The 18,028-nt window shown below is 42.5% G+C and overlaps 1 protein-coding gene across 2 annotated transcripts in view; it reads left to right on the forward strand.

Annotated features, from left to right (window-relative positions):
* Positions 1 to 611: 611 nt before the first annotated feature.
* The window catches only part of pea15 (proliferation and apoptosis adaptor protein 15), a 44,767-nt gene continuing 27,350 nt past the window's right edge, over positions 612 to 18,028 (forward strand). The window contains exon 1 of one of the 2 annotated variants that reach the window (XM_080486505.1): positions 612 to 1,119. The gene's annotated coding sequence lies outside the window, so the exon portion shown is untranslated. The remainder of the gene's footprint in view (positions 1,120 to 18,028) is intronic. The other variant, XM_080486506.1, reaches the window with a different exon arrangement.

An 18,028-nucleotide genomic window follows, 5' to 3' on the forward strand; every position in this document is an offset into this window, starting at 1 on the left:
TGAAAATGTCTGATGACAGCTCATTAATTTAGATTGAGCAAAGAAAAATGTAAAAACATGCAGGGCAGTAGATTTCCAAGACAAGAACCAAGGGCCAAAGAATGTTGGAGTAGAAAGTGCAGATTGTTATGTTAATGTTTCGTGCTCCTGTCTAGGGTGCAGTGCATGCTGAAAACAATATTCTAGTTTGACAAAATCTGCGACATCCAAAGAAATGTTAAGTCATGTAGACAGCTAAGGTTAATACATGTAGTCAGTCAGTTCTGTGAGACTCCCTTTACTATGAGTCCAGGTGTTACACTCTCATAATAATAGTTAAATAGTTTTGGTCCTTTAAATGGCTTTTGTATTTATTTTATGCACTCATGTTGTGTATTTTGTGTTTGTGTTGCAACTTTTGTATTTGCACTTGCGTGAAATATGCAGCAAACAACTGGATTTGGGAAAATTATTGAAAAAACAAATTTTATTTACTATTAATTTTATCATTATTTCAGGTCTCAAACTAAGTATAATTTGATGTAGGTGCTCTTGTAATGAGGAGAGATGCACACTGTTCTGAATAGACGATCTTTGGACGACTCAGACAGCGTGCTTAACCGTGACCGAGAGAGAGAGAGAGAGAGAGAGAGAGAGAGAGAGAGAGAGAGAGAGAGAGAGAGAGAGAGAGAGAGAGAGAGAGAGAGAGAAGGCGTTTCCACGCTTCAGCAGCCGGTTATAGAGCAGCAGAGCGCACAGTGGACGGACGATCAGAGGAGTCACGACCACCCTGAACCCGTCTTATTTCAGTCTCTCCATCCTGACAGCTCCCCCAGCCCGTGTCTCCTTCACGGACGCCTTCCCACGCTCGTAAAAAACAGACTCCCCTTCATCCCCGCATCCGCCAAAGTGAACCGAAACCAGCCCAAACCGAGGGGGTGGACTTTTTTCTCTCTCTCTCTCTCTCTCTTTTTTCCCTCCCCCTTCTTGCACTCGTGTCTGCCCGGTCTCCTCTCGGCTTGTCATCCCCACAGAGCTGCTGTATTTTATTTTTTCTGTGAGATTTCGGAGGAACATTATCTCCCCGCAGACTCCCGCATCTCTCTCTGTCTGTAGCTGACTCATTTCGCAGCGGCCGGGGTGAGTACATCTTTTTTGTGTGCGTGTGTGTGAGTGTGTGAGTGTGTGTGTGTGTGTGTGTGTGTGTGTGTGTGTGTGTGTGTGTGTGTGTGTGTGTGTGTGTGTGTGTGTGTTTTCCCACGTTTCCACTCATGCAAACCGCTTTTAAAAAAAAAAAAAACGTTAAAATCTCAAATCCTCTCTCCCAGTGTACTTAATTCACGCGCTGGGAGTCAGTGCGCCTCTCCCATTCATGGATCTGGACCTCTTCTCTCCTCCGTTACATAGTAACTGTGAGAGTCTACTTCACAGCCTGCCTGGAAAATTTAGTTTTCCGGTTTGCTTTTTGGCACATCAGCCCAATTGAGCAGCCTGGGAACTACTTAGAAAATAGGCCGCCCGTGTCTTGTGTGATTATATAATTCCTCATCCTTCACTAAAATTCAGGTTTGGGCCACTTTTTTTTTTTTTTTCTGCATAAAAATGATTAAAGTAGGTCAGAAGCGTTGAATTGTAATCCATTCCCTAATGAATATATGTTATGTGTGTCTGGATAACATTTGAAATGTGCACTGGTGTGCTTGCTTGACACAACTCATTCATGAACTTGACTATTAAGTGCCAAATTGGTGAATTTCCCATTCTCGAGAGGGCATTTAACACACCATTGATTAAACTAATTGGATTGGGCTTAGTGTGGCTGTGGGCACTCATGTATCCAATGTCCTTTTCATTACATCCTTGGCCAATGTCCCCACAGTACCCAGACTTTAGTGATATTAATACTGTATATGTTCTCCTGCTGAACCTCAGTATTTATTTTTAATTTTTTAAATTATATAATAAAAGCCCTGGGGGTCTTCTTTTGAGCTGATATTTATGGGTTTAAGCTGGAATTGTTATCCAGGTTTGAAAATGTAAGACAAAAAGAGGCTGTGGCCAACCACTGGTGACCCCCCCCCACCACCACCCCTGTGTGTGTGTGTGTGTGTGTGGGGGGGGGTTACGGATGGGGAAGGGGTGGGTCATTCTATGAATGGATATGTCTGGACAGCAAACACTGCATGTATGTGTGTATTTATGTTAGTGTGCTGGGAGGACTCCAGGTCACTGACAAGCCTCTTCCTCACTTAATATCTCTTTCTTGTGTGTCTTTAACATGAAGTACATTTTGTCCAAGGCAGTCCAGTTTGTTTTTTTTCACCTGCGGACAACAAAGTTAAGACTGTCATGCTTGTAAAATCAAAACTTATTAAGATTGAATATGTTATTTCAGCATCAGGCCCGTTGTTTTAGTGATTTATTATCATGTGAGTTAAAGTGGAATTCTATTGTTGGGCAAGCTCAGATGGGTTCAGTAACTTTGTCAAGAGGATGCATGTGAAACCTTAAAATATGTCAGTTTTGTTGATTATATTGGTCATAAGATCTGATTTACATTTATACGACCAGAAAAAAACAATAATTTCTGTGTCCCAGCTCTTTAGCCTTCTATATGTTTATATTTTTTGACAGTTTCTGATTTGTGCGCGTATTTATTCTTTCTCCATCCCTCATACTGTGTCACAAAACCCGTTGTGTTTTGCCACTGCAGCACGACACATCCACATCTTTCAGAGTGACTTGTGTCATGCGAGTTAAAATTGATGTGATATGCTAAAAAAAAACAAAAAAGTACCACATAATAGCCGCCACAATTTGTTTTGCATTGCTAAGCTCTGATTTTAAAACAGTTTGTGTGTCATGAGATTAATCATCCTTTATCCACCCGGACGCTGTGTGACACACAAACACTCCACGTTACAAGTGCAAAATGCTCTGTGTAACACTTGTACACACTGACAGCTGTCAGTCCACTTCCTGTGCGGCTGAATTCCTGTCATACTGTCCCTGACCAGCATGCACAGGCTGTAAAACATTCCCATGTTTTGAATCGTCGGCATGCTTTTGTCTGGTTGCTTTTTTTTTCTTTTTTTCATGAGGACGTTGTTTTTTCTGAAACGTGAGCTGTCTGAGGGCAGTTTTTAAGGGTAGTTGGACAATCTTGGCTCATTACAAGCGTTACAAGGGTAAAACTTGTTCGTGTGGGCCTTGACTCAGCTTTTTGGGTGCCGGCCGCTTCTCCACTGTGATAAATATCGATCTGTCTCTTTCAACAGGGGAAAAAAAAAAAGGAGGCAGCGCAGCAGAAATATGCTTCCTCTCGCAGGTTCACTTCCTCTGTGTGTGTGTGTGTGTGTGTGTGTGTGCGTGTGTGCGTGTGTGCGTGCGTGCGTGCGTGCGTGTGTTGGTGGTGTCGGTTGTCTCTCTGCCGCCGCCAGGGGAATGTTTGTGGTTGACTGTTTGCAGGCGCTGAGTCAAACACAGTTTTCGGGAAGATCAGTGTGAAAGTGGAACAACCGTAAACTTTTTTTTAACCCTCGACAAAACAAGGCATCACTTTTATTTTATAATCCATTTATTCTATATTTTTCTGTGTGAATCTCCGTTCTCACGCAAACTGGCAGTTCGCGCTGCCATAGGAAACTACCGTTTTGGTCATAACTGGTAAAAAAGTTTGCTTTGATGTGCACGGAAATGTTTTTGCTTCACCACAGGCAGAGACTCATCGCTCTTCTGGAGATGAGTGTGGTTTCTTCTGCTACCGCAGGGAAAGAGGAATCAAAGCTTTTGCTTCGACAGAACTGGATTCGCTAACATCTGATCTGTTTCCTCTCAGCTCGCTTTTGGTTTCATTTGATAAGAAACTCGTGCGAAGATACTGTATTTTTTAGACCAACGACCAGTTTTTTACTGACAAATCTCAGAACGTCCTCCAGCACCACATAGAAAAACATCCGTACATCCGTATCAAAATCAAACAAAGGGGCCTTCTGCTCGGTGGTGGTGTTGTTGTAATCCATTCTCTGAATTCCAAGATTTTCTTTTGGATTTAGGGTTGAATAGAGGTGTTTTTAGTCTATAAGATTCCCAGTGAAACCCACCTGAGCCTCGGCAGCCTCACTTGAGAGTGCTCACCAAACCTCCGTATCAGTCCAACCTGGCAGCAGTGCACGTCGGAACAGCTCAGTGGGTAATTGCGATCAGTCAGAAAACCAATACAAACACGTGTGGTCCCAAAGTTTGGACTCGGATGGCTTGAAAAACAGCAAAGCAGGATTGATGAGCTGTGAAAGGGTGGCGTCCCGTGGCGGTGGACCCTGGGACGGTGCACACTGGGAGATGATTTTTCACTGTCACTGCCCTTTGTTTCCCATGTCTACTACCCCCACCCCCCCCACCCCCACCTCCACCCCCGTGCAGGGCATTAGTTGTTGTTTGTTTCTTTCCCACCATGTGTACTCGAGGCTCCCAGGATGCGATGAGTTACAGAGGGCCGGTGTCATTACGCCGCGCTACATCACCGCGCTGCATCACCGCGCTGCTCGCTCGCCCACTTTTCTCCGCTTGTGTTCGAGGTATCCATTTACACATTAAACTGCTGGAGCGGATGCCACTTTGAAACTCCGCAGGAAAACGTCTCCCGTAAACAAACAACACATGCGGCCCATACGGTGGCTGGGCGAAGTTTTCAGCACAGTCCCTGCAACTCCAAACCAAACTGCACAGGAACTCACGGCGGGAATCAAAACCCTATGAAACAATCTTCCACCACTGATGCAGTTCCTGACTCTCTGTTCGTCCGTTTTCACAGTAACCCCTCGGATTACCAGGAACAACTCCGCTAAAAGTTCCAAAATGTCCAACCAGGGTCTTGGGAGAAATGCAAAACGTTGGAAGATTATCCTTGCAAATCATAAAGCAGCTAAAAATGCTGGAACAACAAAACAATCACATAAAAAAACAAGAATCCTAATATGTAATGATGTTTTGCTCTAAACATAAAGAAAAGACCTAAAATGTGACAAAACACTCGTTCAGTTGTTTTAAAGATAAAGTGAGAAAGAAGCAGTTGTAACGCTGCGGATGGTAACGTAGATAAGAAGATGGCTTATAAGGAGCGAGGACTCTGAGAGCTGGCTCACTACTGACACCCAATGGACACTGGTGGCATTACATTAGTTGTATAGACTGCGCCTTTAAAATCAACCTCAAATTCATTTTTTTTCTGAACTGTACATTGTCTTGTCCTATGCATAACTTTAGTCATATATCACATTTTATTCAAAAGTTATTAGATTTTTTTAAATTCTTAATATTATATGTCGTCTCATGTTCGATTGTGTTTTAAATTCAGTCGGTCAGTTTTACTTTACCTCACTAGTTGTTATTAATTGACCTTTGGTGTCCAATCCTGTTTTTAAAGGGATTTTTGATCCCTTTTTTTTTCACAATCATATAATAGTCTTTTTCATTGTGGCCTTGGTTTTGCAATTTACTAATCGTCATTTGTTCTTGTCAATCATACGTGAAGCATTTTGTACTAACTTGCATGAAAGGAGCTTTCCAAAAGAAGTCTGACTCATTTAGCTGCAAATCTCTGGTGAATGTGACGACAGTTTTTGGTTTGTTGTTTATTTTCAGTTGTCTGGTTTGAAATGTTGACCACTGTTTCCTAAACTAACCAAATATGTACACATGTTCTAGTTTCAGGCAAAAGAAAATATTCATGTTTTAAAACCAAGGAAGCTTAAAAAAATATATAAGTGTTTTCCAGTCACCTAATTGATTAATCAAGTAAGAGCCAGCTACTGTCAAGCTCCTGCTCTCAACAAATGTTTGCTATATAAATATTTAATGTTTAATTGACTCATTCTTCCATGTGAGTTGGTTTTATTTTGACAGTTGCTGGATTTAAAAAAAAAAAAAAAGGCCTACGCCTGAACACCAGTGATTTAAGCCACCAGCCGAAGCCCCCCCCAGCTGAACTTCAGCTGAATCACTGCCATTATTTTCTGAGTCATCCCTCACGCGTTTCCGTTTGCCACTGTCGCTGCTGGCGAACATCCACTTCTGCTCCGTGCGACTGACGTCTCGGCTCAGCTGTATCCGAATGATTTAAAATCACTAAACTGTTTACTGAAAGCAAAGGCCCTTGAGATTTCACATCTTTGTTTTTTACAAAATGGCTACTGGATGTAAGAATAACTTGACACGGGTGTTTTCAGATTGTGGCAGGAAGTCGGAGTCGCTAGAGAAAACCAGCAGAGGTGGAACATGCAAACTCCAGGCCAAACCTAGTGTGTAGTACTTCACCATGCTGTCCTTGCAGATACTATAATATCAACAGAAAGAACACTTTATTAAACAGTTTTGTCAAACAAACATCACAATATATGTTAAATAAATTAGCGCTGCTGATGTTCACTGTAATAGTTTTCCGGATAGAGACAATGTCCACTCATTCATGTCCCATTTCACCAGGTGTTAGGTTAACATGGACACAACAGACACAGGAAAAGGACCCGACCCAGAATCAACCCCTGTTTTGCTTTTGCTGTGAGGCTATAAGCACTTCGCCACAACCTAATACCATCAACCATGATGGTGACGTTCTCTCCTGCTGCATCTCTACTGTGTATCTCAATGTTTCCGGTCAGAAGCAGAAATCTGTGGCATGTTTTTCCAAATTTAAAATGTTTGTCATAGTTTCAGATATTAAAAACAATCAGGAGTAATGGTAGTGAAGAAGGAAAACCACATGCAAGGACTGTAAAAACCCGAAACATGAATGATAACTACATGAAATGGACATTTGTGGGGAGTCTTGTGTTTCTGTCTCGGTATGTGGGTTTGCAGCGAGCCATCATGCCAGCAGGACCGAGTAGGTGTGTGTAGAAGCAGTCCTCCCCCACTGACTTTAAAAATGTCCGAAGCAAACACAGGATATTGTGTTGTTATTGTGTTACCGTCAGCACTCTGCTCCCGAGCTCGCAGGTGATGCCTTGAAGGGGAATTTTCCGGTTACATCACTGCTTTCATTCTCCTTTCCCCAGGTGTCTTATATCGTAGCTGCATTACACATGATCCTGTTGGGAGGGTTTAGCTTTCCAAATCCACCCACTTGCCTGCAGTGTATGAATATGCACTGATTCATTTGCAGGTTAATGGAGTTGGCAGACTACTGTGTTGATGTTCACCTAGGAAAATAGCATTGAATCTCATGGAATGGGTTACTTGGATGCAGGGAAAATGTCTCGTGCTTCCACCCAAAAGACGGATGTTTTTACCTTGATGCAATGCGTATTCTGTACATGTGAACCATGTACTGTGATTTATTTCAAATTCCCCTGTACTGCAGAGGTTAAGCTTTATCCATCAAAGGCCACACCAAAAAAAAAAGAAAAAAATCAGATTTAATCCCTCCAGCAACTGCTTGGTTGCGTGGTCGTTTGGTTGCTGTGCTACAAGTGACGCCTACACCCGGCGAGGAGCTACTTTTTGAATGCTCGCTGCCACTTTTGACTAATTTCATCTGCATCATTTACACTTCCTCTGTGTTTGGATCGCGTCTCTGCAAATGCAGCATGCTGCAGAGCGCCCACATTTCCCTCTCTTTGGGGTGGAGCAGCCGCGGTCGTGGTTTCACCTCACTAATGTTGATCAACTCTAGCGGTTGTGTTGATTTTGTGGATGGACGGGGGGAATCTAGGAGAGGGGTGTTGCCTGCATTAACACACAGTTGTGGGAATGTTTCATGAGTCCAATCTGTCTCACTGGCAGTGTTTCACAGTGGTCAGGATAATGGATGAAACGCTGCGCACACACAGGGAGCACACTTAAGCCTGCACAGACGGGCAAAGCGGCACAAACGGCAACAGTGCAGATTGACAGACGCGCACACGTGCGCAAACACGTGGGCACGTAGATAAACACCAACGCGCTCCTTCTCTCGGTCGTACATGTACGCCCACACGCACATTTGATTTAGAACATTCCCTCTTCATTCGTCTGCATAATCTACTCTGCGAATGCGATGCCTCAGTGGGCCTGATTGGATTTGATGAAACTTGATTCGATTGAAATGGGAGGGGAAGTGGGTACAGCCCTGCAGTGTATTTTGTGTGTTTGTGTGTGTGTACATGTGTCAAAACATCCAGTCACAGGTCACCTGAAAGTGTTGACTCCATCCTAAAGGGGCAGGTAATTTGCTTTTATAGCCCTCACATCTTCACATTGGGTCTCAATAATCCACAATATGACAACAGAAATGTGGCTAAACTATCAGCCAGGGAGCGCGGGTATAATTTTGCCAAAAGCCACAAGACTCAATGATGCAGGTGTTTTTTTTTTTCACCACCGCACCAAAGTTACGACTCCAGTAAAATTGGCCACAGAACTGCACATGTGACTACACTAATGTGTCCATTAAAAAAACAAAAAAGTACAGTTTATACATTTACCCAGTATGTGTGTATAAATGAAAACTATTTTCTGCGTAGAAAATACAAGAATGAGAAAAGCAAATGATACAAGACTTCCGCGTGTATTACATTATTCCTTTTATATAATGACCTCCTCTCAATATAGAAAAAAAACGACAGAGAAAAGAGCAGGCTGGGAACTGAATATGACCTGCTGGATGTCAGAGTGCCATCTCACTGTTGTCCTCAAAGTTGGGAGTTTCGTAGAACGCATCATACGACTCAATGTACTGTAAGTGGCTCTTCCGCGAATACATTTCGCCTGGTGTTTTCATCCATTACAGGCTGTAACGCACTCGGGTGTTTACACACTTGCACAATCCAGGATCACTTTAGATTTTAGATTGGTGATATCTTTCGGTCAGACGTTATTTTCCATTGACATTAAATCTAAGTTGCTTTTGAAAACACTCCAACGTTCTGTGGAAACAGGGGAAAATGAAACCTTTCTGAAATGCTGCTACGACAATCACAACAATGGCAGCCTCCAGAGTGTCATGACTCTCAGTACACATTCTCCTGGGACTGTAGTTTTATAGTTTAGAATCACCCGTAATAACAATCCAACTTTGTCAACCATATGAATGTACGTGTGTTGTTCTCTGCAAGCATGTGTGTGTGTGGTTTCATTACAAAAACAAACAACAGCACCTACTAGTGGCTCTACATGAAAATGTATTTATCTTCACGTGAAACTTGGAAAAACGATGCGTTTTCACCTGAAACTTTTATTTTGTAACCTTGTATTTTAGCGAAAGTACCACAAAATCACAAACTGGAGGTTCATTTCTAAAAAGCAAATTACATCGGTACAGAAATTTGTATCTGTGAGAGCGGCGAACTTTCCAGGCTATACTTTGACAGTGGAGGAGTTCGCTTTTGGTGGCGTGCAGAAAATAGCAGGACGTGTCAGAAGGGTGCTCGGGTGTGTTTTGCATTTTTCTTTCCATCTCTGTGTGTGTGTGTGTGTGTGTGTGTGTGTACCATGGAGAACACACACACCGGTGTGTTACAGTGATGAGATGCTTTGTGCTGCTGAGGTGATTCAGCTGGACATGAACAGGAACGAATGGCACGCCTTTATCAACTCGTACCAAAGATCATTTCCAAACAAAAGCTTTTCTAATTAATTCTTCTGTATCAAATTCCTCTTTAGGAGTGAGGTCCGTTGTTTGTGCGTGTTCGGATATTGCGTGCGCCTATTGTTGTGCTCTTTGTGTGTTTGACAAAGCCTCGGGAATCAGGTTAACCTCTTTGCCACGACTATGAAAAATTCAAAGTACACACAAACACGAACACACACGCGGGCGCACACACACGCACACACTTTAGCCTCTCTGCACTTAAACATGATAAAATGCGATGCAGGCGTCAAACTTGTTCGGTGTGTGTTGTTTATGTAACCCTCTGGGGACCTGTGTACCCACCTAGTGCTCGAGGTATCTTAGCCTGCACTAATGCATTGGACCGTTACACAAAGACCCAAGCTCAAGCTTTTATGTAATACCTTTTCAGAGTTTTTTGGCGAAGCGAGGTGGGCAACGAGCAGCCCACAAGCCACATCTGCCCTTGCTTGTTATTTAGTTCAGTCTGGACCCAGATTAGTTTAGATTTTCTTTTTTTTTTCTTTTCTGTACAATTTATCCAGGAACATCTTTTTTTTTTCTTCTTCTTCTTTTGATGGCTTATATGACATTTTCTGGAATGATTATTCATTATTTGGAAACTGCTTTACATGAAGACAGAAAGGGTTCCTCCGTCAGTACTTTCAAAAGGATTCATGTTGACGACTATTCGATCTCTGGGCATTTTACTCTCCATTACATGTGCAGCCTCACATAAAGATTGCATACCTCACCGGGTGAAAAGCCTTTGTCTCCCATATCTCCAGGTAAATGTTTATTCAGCTTGAGTTCTCTGGTTTGCTGTAGGATAAATGCTCACAACCTGAAATCAGGATTAGGACCTGCATGCACTGTGAGCCAACGCTTCCTAATTTATAAGCTGCGTTTGTCTGTTGCCATGTTAGGAGAAAATGTTCAGTACTTTTATTGGTACGATGACCCATAGTCATAATGAACTTTCTGTTTAGCACTATTAGGAACGGCGGAACTAGAAGTCGATGTTCTTTCAGCATGAACACTGTATTAGTATGTCTATGATTATCCACTGTAAAGCAACGGCCAATGCCAAACCTTCCTCTCAGAGACCCTGTTAACAGAAACGGCCGTCTCCGATCTGACATCACAATGAGCCCAAAATTAATGGACACACTTGATGTCAGGAATTTATAAAAGTGGGAGACTTCTAAATGAAACCGATGGTCGTTTTCCCAGGTCTTCTTTGCAGTGTATAACAGGCATGGCCAGGGTCAGAGGTCATCTCTATATGGCCTAAAATGTTTTTATTTCATTGGATGAAGCAAAACATGCAACATGCCATTCCTTTATTCTTCCAGGTTAGCGGCGCAATTCTTCAGCATACGTTCACATTCTGTGGCGTGTCGACCAGTCAGAGCCGGAGTTGCACGCCTCACATTCAATTCAGTGTTTTGCAATTTGTGAAACACATTTGCTTTATGAGGACAGAGTTTACTCACTTATGTATAGCTAGTAACAACATCCTTAAAGGGGTTGTTGTTTTTTTTGGTTTTTTTGTCAGTCGTTGGCTCTGGTGGCCAAGGACCTCATGTTGAAGGCCTACTGAGCAGAAAGTCAATGTTCCTTCGGTATTAGTGACATATTGTTCTGCCTGTGGTGATCTGATGTATACTTTACCTGCTACTATAATAAATAAATAAAAAAAGAACTGTTGTCAAACGGAAATGGCACAAACATCAACATGAGCATTATTAGTTTATTGTTTAGCGACCTCACGGCTGCCCTCCAACATGCAGCTCAGTGCTTGACTCACATTTTATGTGCTCTTGATTATCAAAACAATCTCTCTCTCTCTCTCTCTCTCTCTCTCTCTCTCTCTCTCTCTGCATTAACTGAGAGTGATGCACAGACAGAACATTGCTGGATCAATGTGAACCAAAAGCACTGGAAGAATGAGAAAATGAGAGGCAAACGATAAATATCCCTGCTGTCTTCTTTGAGGACCTCACACAGCGTTCGGTCCCCACATCAGGAGGACAACAACGACGTGTAACAGAGCGATTGGATCTTTAATGGCGGCGTTACATAAGCAGTAATTGATTAGAGATCATGTGGATGAAAGTGATCAAAGTTACACTTCACCAATGCCGATAATCACCGCAAGAAGACAAAGCCGGGGGCTTTACTGGTTGCTAAGGCGATCGGGTAACCAGGGAACTAATTACCGGTGTTTCATTATACTACAATTACTACTACTACTTATCTCAGTTAGCATGTGTTGGTGTAATGACACGGTGAAAAAGCAGCAATAAGGTTGTTACTTACTGTAATTGTGGATACATGAACTGAAAAACAAGCATTTCCACCCTAATTATTTTTCATTCTATTGTTTGTCGGTCATGCTCGAGTTGCAGTGATTGTCATGAATGTCTTTATTTAATGATCCAAAGAACCGAATGAGTTGAGTGATCCGAGTCATTGTCGAGTTCGATGCTGCAAAGGGCAGCTCTTCCTTTGCAACTCGGTCTTTAACGTCATCATATCCTTTCTTCAGCGGGAACGCTCATTTAACCGTAAGCTATTACTTTAATAACATGGTGGACTACACACAGAGTCTCACGGAGAATTCATCTGGTGCTGTGTTATTATAGAAATCCATAATCGAGCCGTTGCTTGAGCCTGGCAGGTAGTGCATGCTGGTTAGATGCCTCAGTCCCAGTGCAGGGTGATGGACTGAGTTTCATTTCCTCGCCGGTACCGGTGTGCTTAATCCCCTAATGGAACAATAGAGAGGTCTGAGCGATGGGAAGAGAGACAGAGAGAGTAATAAATGTGGATGGGGGAGAGAGAGAGAGAGAGAGAGAGAGAAGGGGGAGACAGGGGAGGAAGCAGCAGGCAGACAATTCAGAAATTCTGAGTCACGCCTGGAGTCTGAAATGTAGGCTGAGCAACTTGTTTAATCTCTAATGGACTGCTCAGGGACTCCAGCCCATTCATGTGTGTGTGAGAGGGGTCAGTGGCTCCAATATAGAGGGCCAGTCCCCACAGCCACCGACCATTTGACTCCATGTCCCCGTTAGTGAAAGAGAAGGGGAGAGGCTGCCATTAAAGATTGCCTCTCCTGTGTCGTTGGCTGTGTGTGTGTGTGTGTGTGTGTGTGTGTGTGTGTGTGTGTGTGTGTGTGTGTGTGTGTGTGTGTGTGTGTGTGTGTGTGTGTGTGTGTGTGTGTGTGTGTGTGTGTGTGTGTGTGTGTGTGTGTGTGTGTGTGTGTGTGTGTGTGTGTGTGTGTGTGTGTGTGTGTGTGTGTGTGTGTGTGTGTGTGTGTGTGTGTGTGTGTGTGTGTGTGAGACAGCCTAAATCTGTTTACACACTTACAATATGGGGGGACGTTTTCCTCGTGGGCACGAAAAACAAGTCTTCATTAGAAAAATCATTTTCATTCAATGTAATATCACCCTGGAGTGACGAAAATTGAACTGTGTGTTCGCATGTGAATGGGTGTGTTTTTGGTTTTTCTACATTGGTGGGGACCACAATTGGAAGTCAAGGTCCCAGTTCATAAAAATCGGTTCATTTTCAGATGAAACTATGTTTTAAGGCCAGACCATGGTTAAGGGAGCAGTAGCAGGCGACATCCGAGGGTCAGGGGAGATTTATTTTTTTTCCATTGTGGGGAACTAACTCTGTTTTCACGTTGAAATAAGTTGCTAAATTTTTTATTGAAAGACATGTTTTTTTTAGGGTGAACAGGAGAATAAGTGCACAAAAAAATGAATGCAAGTCACTGCAGTGTCGTCAGACGGCATGAGGACACGTTTGTGTGTGTGTGTGTGTGTGTGTGTGTGTTCGTATGTGTGCCATTCTTTCACCCCCTTCGGCTCACATGATGGTTGTAACTGACGATGACTCAGACCCCCCCCCCCTCCCCCCCTCCATCTTTCCCTCATCCATCCTCTCCTTTCTTTCACCTCCTCTTCCCCCCTTTTCTTTCCCGTTCATTTCCTTCCTCCCTCTTCTGTCAGAGATTCGGAGCAGCAGCAGCGGCTCTCATGTTTTCAATGGCAGGTATTGTGGATTAAGAATCAGGAGTTAGATGTGTTCCCCACCCACCGACTGACGATTCACAATCACGCGTCGCTCTAGATTACTCAATTAAAACATCTCGTGGCAGCTGGTGGTGGCGTGATTGATCACAGCTGTGACATTAGTCGTGCATGGTTCATTTTACATGCGAAGCTCAGAATGATTGAAAAGTTTCATGATAATAGTAAATAAGTGAAATAGCATGTGAGATGAAATATCTTCACTTGGTGATTATTGATGACTTCCAAATGATGTTGTATGGACTTTTTATCTGATAATTATATTTATCTGAATGGGTTAACAATTTTTTGAGTCAGATGTGAGCCGCTTGTTAGCATTGTGTGCTCACGGAGCTGGTTTCCATCGATGGGCGTCAGAGGTTCAGTCCTGAATGCTTGGACTGCACATGTGTTTGTGCAATTTGAAAGTAAATATATCTAACATTAATTAATTAAATGTTATATTGAACGCAAATTTTCTTCTATTTCTCTAAAATTATTATAAAAAACAGACTAAATGCTTGAAACAAATCAATAAATGTTAAAAAAACAAAAACCATCTTATATGTACTATTTAGTCATAGGATTATTGCAGAGACACCCTGAAGTATCATCTTATTTTAGAGCCGTATTGTTCTTTCCTTTTTAGGGTTCAGACTTTGAAGTCTCAGCGCAATAGTAGTTATTAGATATTGGAACTCAGACGCCTGGTGCCATGTTGACAGTGCAGCAGTCTCATATCCAGTTCGATAAAAGGGATTTTACAGAGGACAGAATAATAATAATGTTTTATGCTTCAGGCTTTCAACTTGGAGTCGGACAGAAAATCAGCCTAACAGTTGCTATTAGTCTCAGATGTGCTTGCCAGTGATTGCAAGGTGTGTTTAAGAGAAGACTCTGGAAAAAAACTGAAAACTTCTGAGTTATTTCTGGCTTATTGTAGCTCATGTGAAAAAAGTATTCAAATTTTCTTTAAAAATTTTTTTTTATAGTGTTTATAATCATCTCTGTTGCAGTTAAATACATTTTTTCTTGCTTTAAAAAGCATATATTGCATCAGGAAATAGCTAATGGAAGTATTTAAACATTACAATGTCAAGTAAGAAATTGCCTGTTAAAACTATATTTTCTGGACTTGTACTTCTTCTTCACTGTAATGAAATCAAGTTGCACAGGATCCATAATAAAGGACAGTTTTTCATGTCCAAACATGTCAGAACAGACCAACAATCTTACTCTTGAGACAAACTCTCTCACACGTCTTGACTCCTCTGCCTTTTATTTTGCACTGAAATTGAAAACACAACAAAAATGCATTTTCTCGCCCTCCTACTTCTCCACCGCTTCCAACTCCTCCGCCTCCTTTACGTTCTGTTCCCGTCCAACAACGGCAAAGCGGCGTGATTACGGCCAACACTCAGTGGAGTCTGTTTCTGTCTTCTTCCTCTTCTTGTTTTTGTTTCACTGTGTTTTCACTGAGGCCAGGGTGAGTTCTCATTCCTGCTCCTGTGCTTCATGTGAATGTACAGCTGAGATGCGTTCATCTTTTTTTCTCTACGTGCAGCCATTCAAGTGGGCTGATGTGAGCACGATGATGTGTGTGTGTTTCTGCAGCTGTGGCTCTTGTCCACTGTGTGTGAGGCGAGGTTATGGCATCCTGTTCCTTTTCCTCGCTGCCTCTCCATCTGGAGCCGAGCCAGCCTCAGTCAACTGTGCATTACAGTAGGATACAGCCCCATTATCAGTGTGGAGAATGCCGGCATCCGGACTGAGGCCTGCTGTGTAATTGTGCGCGCGCGCGTGCCCGCGTGTCCTTATGACTGTGTGGACATTGGTGCTCAAGGGAAAGGACCTCTCACCAATTCTCAAATATAAATAAATCCACCTTCCCACAGTCTTGATATAAGAAACTGCTGTATAAGTTGTTTTATGGCGATACAATTTAAACTAGGGGGCAAAGAGGTCAGCTCTCTCCCTCTATAATTTGGCTTATGTTATTGATGCTGTTCAAGTTTGCATGTTCCACTTGTGTGTATGGGGTGTATTCTGCAGGCCCTCCATCTCCCTCCCACAATCTGACCCAAAATCATGTGTTATATGTTAAATGGTGACTCTTAAGTTGCCAGTTGGTGTGGAGGTGTGTCACTCTCTGTTGGCCTTCATGATTTGGTCCATGGTGTTCCCCGCTTCTCTCCTCTTGGTAGCTCGGATAGCCTCCTGCTAACTGGGACAAACCTGGTATCAAAGCCAGATGGAGTTTTCTTTTTCTTTTTTTTGTAGTTTTAAAAACATGTTTGCATTAGAAGGCACCAAGAACTTATTTGGTCTTCAAAACCAGTTTTGTTTTTTTTGGTCCATGCTTGGGATGTATTTCGATAATCTTTGCCACATTTGGATAAAAATGACACAAAGACACGTGGGTTCTCCGCTTACACTGGTATTTTTAACATCAGACCAAAGTATTTACCCACAACACATGTTGGGCAGCTGTTGGGATGTGTAATTTTCCACATAGTTTACTGCATGAATGCTGATCTAATTGCAGAACAATGCATGTTTTTACCCCCTGAAACCTCACAAGCAGGTCAGAAAATGTACAAAGACACCAAACGGAGGTAGGAATTATATGACTGTGTACATCACTTATTATCTTCTGCAGTAATCTTACATTTATGAAGTTTGCCAAATCCTGCGGTTTGGCCTGTTCAGAGCTGTTTGGTCCGGGCCGCTGCACGGCCTCAATGATGAAACAACGTGGTTTACATCATCAAAACCATCAGGGAAGGTGCTGCATTGTGGGGAAGCTGAAGTACCACTTGAATGACTAAGGTTCTGGGGGTCCCTACCGTCGAGTTTTTTCCTCATTCCCATCCTCACATGTGAAAATCTAGGCTTGGTTGAAGGTGAGGTTGTGGGTCTGTCAAATGCAAACTTGAAAATATTTACACGGTGTGACGAGCCAAAGAAAACCTGTTCTTACTTTTGTTTTCCTAATCAGAAAACTTATTTCAGAGACGCTGCAGCTCAGGGATTCTCTATGGAAACACGTGAGCCGGACGTTACTCTCTCTCTCTCTCCTTCCTGTCTGTCTTTATGCAAATGTACCAGCGGCAGATTTACATTTCTCCGTTTTGGGAATCAGGATGTAGACAAACAGGAAGTGAATTCTTCCTTGGAGTTATTTTTGCAAATGTGTTGTGAACAAAATCAGAGGGAGGGGGACTCACAAAGACAGAGCACTGCTTTGCATTGTACATCTCATCACATGCACAAAGAAAACTTCCTGGTCCTGACGTTACCTAATATAGAACTGACTTAGTTTTTGTACAGATTGAACAAGCATGGTACAACATCTGTTATTACGGAAGTTTGTTTTTCACTTATTCCGCATCATGCAACTATGAGGCCACCAACTGACTGCACTCCAAGCAATAAATCATGGACACACTTATTTTTGTGTAAAACGACTTCATATTTAAAAAAGATTTCAATCTAAAAATATTTAGGCTTCATCCACAACAAAACAGCGAGAAGCTACGTTCAGTGTAAAAAAGTTATTTTAGTCATTTAACCAAACGATGCGTTTTCACTAGTGATGACGTAGAAGCTCCTCCAGCAGTAAACAGGAGTTTAGGGAAATGGTAATAATGTATAGTTTATAGTAGTGATGGTTTGCTCAGTAACTTGTGCACTTCAACACACTGGCCTTGATCTTGCAAGAGGGTAAAACAGGAGGCGTGAGATTACGTGAGCAGTGCAACGAGAGAAATCTGCAGGAGCGGATGAAAGCGAAGGGTGAGTCGCCCGAGATGATCGGGGGAGTAAATGGAGGCTGGAGAGGGAGGAAGTGAAGTGAAGAAAAGGTGTCCGAGACATCGAGAGTGTGAAGAGAGAAAATGAGAGATGTGTTGGTGTGATTTCTTTGAGGGGGGAGGGGGTTCTGCAGCATTCGACAGAGCTCATGTCACAATACAAATAAATCCAGCAGGTAGAAAGTTGAAACAATATCACAGCAGTAAAACACATTTCACCCGTCTCATTTCCTGAGGAACACATTTGGGAAATTGCTGCTGTTTATTTTTTTTCTGAGTGTCACATAAGACCAGGTTGTCTCCTGGAAAATGTATATAGACGGAATTTCCAACAGTAAAGAGATATTGAAACGGAAGTCATGTTTTAATGAGGTCTACACAATACGAGCCCCAACAAATGATTGAAAATGTATGTCAGAACAAGTTTAGACTTTTTATAATCCCACAAGATGATTTCTGAATGTCATCATCACCCTGGTGTCCAATCCTTAGAGACCATTTCCAACAGCCAGATGTGGAAACTTGTCAGTGCTTTCATAAACTAACAAATGCAAGTATTGCAATACCACACT

Source organism: Lipophrys pholis (assembly GCF_963383615.2).
Source record: "Lipophrys pholis genome assembly, chromosome: 18".
Classification (NCBI taxonomy): domain Eukaryota; kingdom Metazoa; phylum Chordata; class Actinopteri; order Blenniiformes; family Blenniidae; genus Lipophrys; species Lipophrys pholis.